Below are 11,280 nucleotides of genomic sequence, written 5' to 3'. Positions count from 1 at the left end.
GTTGTTGATGGGTAGGAACTGGAATCATCTATATATGTTAACATGGTTAACCAGGACAAAATTATTAGTGCCAATATTTAATTTTTTTTTTTATAAATATAACAGGTGGTTGGTCATTTTATCTTAATTTTCTATAACATTTTGTCTCAAGGCATGCATCATAATTTCACATATATGTAATGTAAGCAATGACGGCACGCCTTCTTATGGTGTCATATTTGTTGGCGCAAGTCAAATCCTCCTTATAAGTGCGTGCCTTGAGCATCATTGCATGACATTATATGAAACATATGACACCATCACCAATTTGACCACTCAATATAGTAATTCGGTTTTGGAAACTACACTTAAAACTTAAATTTATATTAAGACTCTAACTAAAACTTTTAGAGGATAATATATATATAAATTAATGTACTCGGGAGTTTTTGAGTTCGATTCCTTTGGGAGCAATATCTTTATGACTACGCATTAGACTTTGACCCAACTTACTCTGTCGTTAGCTAGGAGAGAAACTTATGCCTGCGCGAGCCTAACAGTCTGAGTTTAAACTCATGTTAATTGTCCAAATGACAAGTTTATCTGGTGTCGTTTTCGGTTACTAAAAAAAAAAAGAAACAAAAGTAATTCTTTGGATCACTATTTAACATTAATTTTTCGTGTGATATCTTAATTATGCTACTAATATTAATACTTTGGTAAAATGTTCTCTTTAAATCTGAAAATTAGTAGCACATTTAGCAAATTCGATCAAACTTGGGGAGTATTATATTAGTAAATAATTTGAGTACTATATATGTACACTTGTTCACATTCAAATAATGTAATCACTAGTCAATAGGTATATGTATATGCTCGTTCCATCATAATTTAATTTCTCACATATATAGAGGAATTCTCCTATAAGGTCCTAAAGTGAAGTTCTAAAATGAGATCCTAACTTTTAGGGTTCAAAATATTTTTGTTAAAACTTAAAAAAAATATATATTTGTATTTTGATTAGTCTTAGGAACCCAACGATATATTTTTTGTTCGAAACAAAAATTAAATTCAACATGAAAAGTGCATGATAATTTTGCATCGTTGGATGTAAAACAAAAAAATATTTCATGCACTTTTTAGGTTGCATATTGTTGGATTTGTAAGACCGATCAAAATACAATTATATTTTTGTTAAATTTTTCAAAAATATTTTAAACCCTAAAAATGAATTTTAAAAATTAATAACTCATTTTAAGAACCCATTTTAAGATCTCATAGGTAACAATTCACTTGATCACATGACATTGAATAGATGTGTAACGACAGTTTGGCACTTACCACTCTGTACGAGTATATGCACTTCCATGTACCATGTGTTATGCTTCATAGCTTGCCTCCTCCCTTTACACCCACATATATAATATATAGGAAAAAAAGAGGGACTTTTTGATGCCTTTATTAGATATAGACACACACACATTTATTATATACATATATATATATATACACACATAAATCTATATTCAAATTAACACCAATTTAATTTGGTCATTAAGATGTTTTTATTTTAAATACCGTAGAGAAATATGCTTGTGGTTGGAATTGAATCTTGAACACACATATGCCTAAGCCAGTCGATTATTAACCGAGTCACCTCTTGTTGGTTGGTCATTAATATATATATGCTCGTTCCATCACAATCTAATGTCTCTATGTTGGATGTATATTTGGCACTAATGTTAATTCTTGTTTTACTCATTAGACTCTTAACTTTGGTTTGCTCAATCTAGAGTAAGATTCTATTTCCATAAATACTGTGATTAGGATAAATTATACTTTTGGTCACTGAATTAGTAATATTTTTCAATTTGATCAATAAAATTTAAAAATAATTCGATCTAGTCAAGCAATCATAATGCCTCAATTATCTTTGAATAATCCGATCTATTCAAAAGACACTTTATACCTACTATATATATTAATTAAAAAGTCACAACCTCGCAATGGAAGATGGACCCAAAAGAAGGTATATTTGTACTATATAATTATTGAGACCAAAGATCATCAAGTGAATGTATATACATACCCACCAATTTGTGTCCACCATTAGTGCTTTTTGGGTGGTGGTGTAATGTAGTTCTTTATAATGAGAATCTTGAAAAATGTGTTTGGTCTTTATAATGAGACATGGAGAAAGAAAATTGATAGAGAGAGGTTGGATGTTTATTATAAGTTTCTTTCACTTTTTCTTTTTTGGTAACGAACAATTCATCTAAGAGTTGGCATATATGGTAATAGTGTGCAATAGGTCATGTTTCGGGTTGTCGGGTCAAACCCGGCCCAGTCCGTAAATTATTGTAAACTTCTCGACCCGGCTTGTTAAATTGTGATTTATTAAAGGATTGGCGGTGTGGAACAAATTACTACACACTCCGTATGTACGGTTCTAGAAGATTAGTAGCTCTCAGACAAAAGAACTTTATCCAGAAGCAGTATATCCGATAGTTCAGTTATCCGACGGTTACAATTAGGCAGGAGCAGTTATAATAGGAGGTTACCAGAGGCAGTTAAATTGTCTTAGGAACTGGCATAACTGCATCAACTGACAAACCCCCAAGGCCTATAAATACATGTCATTCCCACATTTGTAAGAGAATCATTGACACTCTACTCTAATACAATATCAGACTCCGTGGACATAGGCAAGTTGTCAAACCACGTAAATTTCGTGTCGTCATTTTCTTAAAACTTTCTACTTTAAACGTATCTTTTACTTCGATGCAAATTTGGCGCCGTCTATGGGAAAACGAAGAGTTCTTTAATATAAGCCATGTCTCAAGAAGCGGAAGTATCACAACAAGAAGAACTGCCTCAAGAAGAGGATAGGGCTTAGCACAATCATAATGAAATAAAAGGACAAATTCCAAATGAATTGGAATTGGAAGAAGCCCTCCTTAAGGCAGAAGAAGATTTACTAGAGAGACAAGAGCATGCTACAGCTCTAAGGGAAAAACTCTAAACCATGAGGAGAAAGGGGAAGCGTTTGGCTAGTGAAATCCAGAGTGTAGTCCGAGGCGACAGGGATGCAAACCCAAAGCGTGTTAGGGAGCAAGACAGCGAAAGCACTGGGAGGTCCCATCGAAGGAGGGGACTAGTTATGGAGAGGAGAAGGCACACTCCATCTCCAAGAGGTGTGAGGAACAAATCCCCACAGTCGTCTAAGAGGATAAGGCGCCGAAGCCCTTCCCCAGAATTAGAATAAAGAAAGACACTGGGGAAGTCTTATGGAGCGCTCAGAAGAAGGCTGAGGAAAGCCTCAGAAAGATGACTTCCACACCCTTTGTGCGGGCTCTGCGACTGGAAGATCCACCAAACAAGTTTTCACCCTCGACGTTTGTAGTCTATGATGGAAAACAGATCTTGTAGCATATATTTCAGCCTACACTCATAAGATGGCTCTATGGGCAGGTCGGGACAGACTCATGTGCAAAATGTTTTCGTCAAGCCTCGGGACAACAGCCATGAAGTGGTTCCACCAACTTCCAGAGAACTCAATATCGTCCTAGAGGGAGTTAGCATGGATCTTTGTAGCAAGGTTCATAGCAAACAGTCGAGATCCAGCAGCATTGGATATGCTGTTTGCTTTACATTTGAGGAAAGGAGAATCACTCAGGGCTTACACTGTCAGGTATTCAAATACCTATGCGGATATAGAAGATTGTGATGAAAGGACTGCAGTGGCTACTTTTTGCTTCGGGCTCCCTCGTGATTATAAATTGCGAGAGAGTTTGACGATGGCTCCACCCAAAAGCATAGCTATGCTCCAGGATAGGATTAAACAATATGTCAAACTGGAAGAAGACAAGCAGGGGGATCGACAATTTGCTTCTCGGGAAGGGACTCAAAAAAAGGAAAATAAAAAGTTTGAAATGAAGAACGGACAAGAAAAAGACTCAAAGAAGGATCCGAAGCACAACTCTTACGAGGTGGTGAAGACAATATTTAAGGACCTAATTTTCCAAATTCTGCCTCAGATAGCAGACAAGCCGTATTTTCGACGTCCAAATAAGATGTCAGGAGATCCGTCCAGTCGAAACCAGTCCAAATAGTGTTCCTATCATAAGGACAAAGGCCACAGGATAGAAGACTGCATAGAGTTCAAACAACACTTGGAAGAATTGGTTTGGCAGGGGCATCTTAAGGAATTCTTTGACAAAGAGAAGACCGCTGCCGAAAAGAAGGCGGAGCCCCAACCAAAGGAGCGGAGAGAACCTTCGCACTACGTGGTTAATTTTATTGATGCAATGGTGTCAAATGCACAACTTAACGATGAGATAAGGCGGACGGAGTATAGGAGGGCCCGACATCAACAAGAGGTAATGCGGATGGATTTTAATCCCAAGTTGGGAACCAAGAGGCCAAGGGAGGCAACTGCAATCACTTTCATAAAAGAAGATGCAACAGGAGTGATCTTTCAGCATAATGATGCTCCTGTGATTTCCCTGTAAATCGAAGCAGTGATAGTGAAGTGAATGATGGTAGACCAGGGTAGCTCCGCAGAGATCATGTATTATTCACTCTTCCAAAAGTTATGGAAAACTTATGCAGACTTGATTCCTGTTCCGACACATCTGGTGGGACTTAATGCAACCCCAGTTTGCCCACTCTGAAGGATAAGAATGCCAGTCACGGTAGGTCCAAGAATAGTTGAGGTGAATTTCCTTGTTATAGATCTACCCTTGACGTATAATGCAATCATGGGCAGGACCTGGCTCCACTTAATGGAGGTTGTTCCCTCATCTTACCATCAGATGCTCAAATTCCCCTACGAGGACAAGGTGGTGGAGATAAAAGGAGACCAGGCTGCCTCAAAAGAGTGTTTTATGGCAAAAGCGAAACAAGTAGGAAGAATAATGATGATGGAGAAAGAGGCTGGAGAGGAAATTGGAAAGGAGCCAGCAACCAAGTCGACGGAAGAGCTTGAGAAAGTGCAAGTTACACCAGAAAGTTCTGACAGATACTTCTTGGTTGGGGCTAGCTTGCCCATACCAGAGAAAGAATCCCTAATTGGGATGTTAAGGAGAAATATGGGGGTGTTTGCATGGACTCCCTATGAGATGCCAGGGGTGGATCCAGAATTGGCAATCTATAGGTTGAATGTCAAACCAGGTTTCAAACCTGTAATTTAGAAGGGTAGAAGGTCAGTCGTTCAACACACGGAGGTCGTGGTTAAGGAGGTGGAAAACCTACTGGAAGCTAAGGCCATAAGGGATGTCCAGTCCCCTGAATGGCTCGCAAGCACGGTGGTGGTCCGAAAGAAAGATGGAAAATGGAGGGTTTTTGTTGAACCCAAAGGATTTGTTCACACTTTCTAAAATCGATCAATTGGTGGATATGACGTCAGGAATGGCAAGGATGAGCTTCCTGGACGCATACCGAGGGTACCATCAAATCTCAATACATCTATTCGATCAGGAGAAGACTTCGTTCATCACCTCCAAAGGTATATTCTGTTACCAAGTAATGCCTTTCGGCCTAAAGAATGAAGGTGCCACATTTCAGAGGATAGTGACAAAGCTCTTTGGACCTCTGATTGGCAAAACTATGGAAGCCTATATAGATGATATGGTAGTAAAGAGCAAACTCCAGCAAGTCCACTTGATGCACCTCCAGGATGTGTTTGATGTCTTAAGGAGAAATAACCTGAAGCTGAATGCTAGCAAATGCGCTTTCGAAGTTAGTACGGGCAAATTCCTGGGCCATCTTGTCACACAAAGGGGAATCGAGGCCGACCTAGCACAGATCAAGGCCATTCAATGCTTGGAGCGACCCACCAAGGTAAAGGAGATATAGAAACTGACTGGAATGGCGGTGGCAATTAATAAGTTCATCAGTAGATCTTCAGACAGATTTAGGCCTTTCTTTCGACTGCTTAAGTTGGGGAGAGCTTTCCAATGGGATGAGGACTACTAGGCGGCCTTTCTTGGGTTTAAGTTATTTGTAGAAACCCCAACTGTTGGCAACACCCAAGGAAGGAGACATGCTTCAACTATACATGGCAGTGTCAGACCATGCCATCAGTGCCGTAATCTTGAGAGAAGAAAGGAAGATCCAACACCCAATCTACTACGTAAGCAAGACAATGCTAGATGATGAGACAAGGTACTCGCCTTGAAAAAGCTTCTCTTGGCATTGGTAATGGCTTCTAGGAAGTTGAACCACTATTTTCAGGTATACCCAGTGGAAGTGGTGATAGAATATCCACTACAGACATTGTTAGGAAAAGCGGACATGTCTGGAAGGGTTGTCAAATGGTCAGTCGAATTGGCTCAGTATGATTTGCAGTTCATCCCAAGGACAGCCATTAAAGCTCAAGTTTTAGCTGATTTTGTTGTCGAGTTCATCACGGAGCAATGGCCTGAGGAAGCCAACCAAACATGGAAGGTATAGGTAACTCCTGCGCATCTTTGTGAGTTGCAGGTTGATGGTTCTTCAACAAGACGAGGATTCGGAGCAGGAATTGTGCTCATAGCCCCGGAAGGAGAAGTGTTGGAGATGGCTATACGACTAGGGTTCCCAACAACAAATAATGAAGCAGAGTATGAGGCCTTGTTTCAAGGAATCTAGAATGCTCTAAGGCTTAGGGCAAAGGAGTTGGTGATTTATTCAGACTCTCAGTTAGTAGTCAATCAACTCACTGGACTCTACAATGCCAAAACGGCAACCATGACAGCCTACATGGAAAAAACTAAGCAGTTGCTTGACCAACTTCACGACTATAAGGTAATACAAATTCCAAGGGAGCAGAACGACCACGCAGACGCTTTACTAGGAGTGCAGAAGACCAAGGGGAGGATTTGAAGGAAGAACTAAAGTATCTGAAGGGGGAATTCCAGAACGTTAACGATTGCAACAAGCTTATAAGCGCTTTGTGATTTGTTGAGCACTCACTCACCCAGATCTGTGACATGGTTTGGGTAACGGCAATGGCTCAAGACCCACAAAGGCTTCGGATGTCTCTCTTGGACCTCTCAGCTCGTGTTAAATCTGTTTTAGACAATCGGGGGTAGTTTTAACAATATGGTCCATCTGAAATTTAATCTGTAATCTTTTCCCTTTTATGCAATAAATAGGGTAGTTTTTGAGTTACTACCTACAGGAAAAGACTATACAGATAAAAAGATGTCTTATTTAAGATTTTAGCCAAAGAGGCTTTATTCCACGAAAAAGACAAGTCTTAGCCAGAGAGGTTTTATTCCAAGAAAAAGACAAATGAGTCTTAGCTAAAGAGGCTTTATTCTTACAATTAGTTCAACACGAATGCCGAAGAGGCAAAATCCAAAATAAAAAGATACTAGCAAGAAGAAACATATTCCTATTGTCCACTAGGATCTGTGGCCGAAGTAGTCCCAGGAGCATTGGTGCCTTAGCCAATGCCATCTTCAAAAATTTTCTTTAGGCATGGGTGAGGATGGTCGAGGGTAGGCCATTGGAAGAAGTCCTCCTACCAAGCTTCATGTTCTGAAGGAATCTTAAATGCGAGAAGTGTACAACCACGCCCAAGTCCAAAGTGTTCGTTGATTCAACAGTAAGAGTTTTCGTATATTTCTTGCAACATTGGGCCATGCTTTCCTCAGCCGCTTTCGTCCTTTCTGCTTCAGCTCTGGACAATTGGTTTTTGGTTTTGGAAAGTTCGCTCCGGGTCTTCTCTATCTCTTCGTTGGCTTCAACAAGTTTCTCTTCAAGAATGGATTACTCTTACACGATCTTCTCAAAATCAGCTTGCATAGTCTTTGACTTCACTAGCTCTGCCTTTGCTTCAAAAAGTTTACGCTTCAAATCAACTATGTAGGGAAGACATATTTGAGAACCCTGATAGAAACAAAAAAAAGGTTAGTATAAATTAATCCACATACACACGAATTTAATGAATAAGAATAAGTAAGAGGAAAACCCCAAGAAGCATATGTAGGCCAAAATCTTTGCCTTTGAAAAGTTTATTAAAGAATTCTTTATCTTCGTTGGAGATAGTAGAACAAAGCTTCTCAATGGAGAAAGGTGAATATCCAACATTCAGAGACATGGGATCATCCACAAAGCCTTTAAATATAATGTCGGTATTATCCCAAGATGGAGGAATCAATATGCTTCTGCCAAGAGTAAAGGGTGCAAACATAGTGCCACTACCTATGGAAGAAGAGCATCGACAACTCTGGATACTCCAAACGAAGGGAGACTAGGACGAGTCCCTAGGGATGGAAAAGACAATGTCGACCTAGCGAATGAGGTTGAGGATCCTCCGATAGGCCGAGGAGATTCAAAGATGTTTGTCCAAGGACTAAATTTAGTCTTAGGGAGATCAGGGATCGACACACTCCTCAAAGTTCCAGAAGACCCCACTCGAAAGAACCTTTGCAATCATACGAAATAAATGGTATGTATATAAAAGTACTTATATAAAAAAAACCAACTAAACTAAGCAAAGGAAGACAAACCTAAATGGAAGGAATGTTCGCTGGAAGTATCTTGAAGGTCATCATCATCCTGGTCTTCCTCACTCTCACCCTCAGACTCTGATCCAACCACTGTAGTAGAAGAAGTGACAGGAAGAGTAACAGTTGCCAAACAACGCTTCCTCTTGCATTTCTGTTGTCGTTGTCGGGTCGAGGGTACCTTGAAGTACTCACACGCTTCTTCGATGGATACGCCAAGGGGAGAGGAGCAAAACCACGATAAGAGGGTTTATAACCAAATAACACTAGGGCGGATATCCAAAACTTACCACCAGGCCTGGAGCTAGCATAAGAGTCATCAAGGACCTCTTGCACAGCCTTACTAAGTTCATCCTGGAGTGCGGGAATACAACCTAAAACAAAAAAAAACCAGTAAAAAATATATATATTTATATGCCACAAGAAAATAAAAAATCAGAATAAAGGCATACCTAAGGGTTCCCTTTTATGAGAGGTAAAGCCGCTCCAATGCCCAGAGACAAGCATATAATCCACGTCTTTATTGGAATTTGGAAGACAATGGATTAATGCAGAGTCACACTTTGGAGACAAGTAATACTTGCCATCTGAACTCTTGTTCCTGAGGATTGAGTAGCAGCAGAGAAGATCGATGGCTGCAAGTTTTTTCCTCAAGAAAGAATTCATTTGCATTACACCACCGATGATCCGATAAGCATTCGAGCTAATTCCGAAGGATGAAGATCCATATAGATGAAGAATTCCTTAAAGAAAGGCGAGAATGGAATGTGGATTTTGCACTTCAATAACAGGAACACAGGAACCTTGATGTACTCAGGATCAGAATCCCTATTGTCATTGAAGGGAGTCCGAATATCGAAAGGAGGTAAAATTTGGTGCTTCGCTTTGAATGCGACTAAGTTCTCTGGAGAAGAAATTAAATCCTTGAGCTTACCCATGGCAAAACCTATAAGATCCAAGGTATGTAAATTAGTAAAAAAAATTTGTATATATATATATATATATAAATCACTAGGTCGAACCCCTAGTAAGAGGGTCGGGGCCAAACCCCACATGGGGGCCGAACCCCCAATATGGGGGTTGGGGCCAAACCACACGTGGGGGCCGAACCCCCAGCCTGTGGGTAGGGGCCGAACCCCCCATGTGGGGGTTGGGGCAGAACCCCCAACGTAGGGGTTGGGGTCGAACCCCCTACGTGGGGGCCGAACCCTCAGCGTGGGGGTCGAGGCTGAACCCCAGCTGGGGTCCGACATACCCCACGTGGGGGTTGGGGTCGAACCCCCAGCCTGTGGGTAGGGGCCGAACCCCCCACTGGGGTCCGACAAGGGGGATCTGGCAAGGGGTCGGACCCCCAGTCCCCATCCAGGGTGATTTTCCTCCGATATTTCGAGAGGGCTTGATTCCTTACAAGTGCGACTACAAAAAGAAAATTTTTAACTTTAACAAAAAGATTCATGTAGAGAAAATAATTACCGCTTGAAGAACAGAAAAGAGACGACCTTTGAAGCATATGAAGTTCAGAAAAGGAAAAAAATCTTCATAAAGTGCAGCTATTTATAGAGGATGTCAAGACTCCTAATCCAACTTGGAGACTACTTGCTGATAAACATGAGCATCCTAATCCAACTAGGAGGCTACTTTGTTGATAAACATGAAAAGCTTATAAATTTATCCCTAAAATTATTTAGGTAAATAAAAGGATGACTTTATCCAGAAGCAGTTTATCCGACAATTCAGTTATCCAACGATTACAATTAAGTAGAAGCAGTTACAACAGGAGGTTACCAGAGGCAGTTAAATTGTTTTAGGAATTGGCATAACTGCATCAACTGACAAACCCCCAAGGCCTATAAATACATATCATTCCCACATTTGTAAGAGAATCATTGACACTCTACTCTAACAAAAGATCAGACTCTGTAGACATAGGCAAGTTGCCGAATCACGTAAATTTTGTGTCGTCATTTTCTTAAAGCTTTCTACTTTAAAAGTATTTTTTTACTTCGGTGCAAATTTGGCATCGACAGGCGGGTTAATAGATTATCGGGTTCGGATAATAGGTAACTCATTGACTTGTTAAAAAATTACAGCAATGTACATAGTATGTGCAAAAGTACACAAAAAGGAGATTGAAAAATTAACAAGGAAAACTCGCTCCCTCTCAACTTTACAAGGCTACATTTAATTTGTAAGCACCAAGATACACTCCATTATGTGATGTATCTTAAAACTAACATGAATGTGATATTGAACATGTTGTCAAATTTGGATTATGTTCATGTTTAATGCATAATATCATCTTACATTGGATTATGTTCATATTTTCAAGAACTTTGTGTTCAACGATTATGTCTTCAGCATTCAAGAATATTGTGACTAAATTGAATAAAGGACAAAAACTGAATAGTGAAAATTATGAAATGTAGAGTATGAAAATCCAGTGTGTGCTAGAAGAGTCATAGGCTCTTGAAGCATTGAACCAAATAATAGATGAACCTAAGGATGAGACTACTACTCAACACATAAGGGACCGTGAGGCATATGCTTCCTGGAAGAAAATGAACTCAACTGCTTGCATAACGTTGTTGATCAGTGGCTTGGACAATGACATTATCAGAGAGTTTAGGTGTTTCAATACTTCCAAAGAGATGTGAGAAACTTTGTTAGCAAGGTTACTCACTATCCAGTTTGACTCATACAAGAAGTCTCCTGATCAAACGATAAGACAACATTTGAGGCAGATGTCAAACATGATAAGTGAGTTGAAGGAAATTGGTCACATCTTGACTGTTGAGCAAAAAGTGTA

Source organism: Tripterygium wilfordii, chromosome 4, assembly GCF_013401445.1.
Source record: "Tripterygium wilfordii isolate XIE 37 chromosome 4, ASM1340144v1, whole genome shotgun sequence".
NCBI classification, from domain to species: Eukaryota; Viridiplantae; Streptophyta; class Magnoliopsida; order Celastrales; family Celastraceae; genus Tripterygium; species Tripterygium wilfordii.
Note: the sequence above shows the minus strand (reverse complement) of the source record.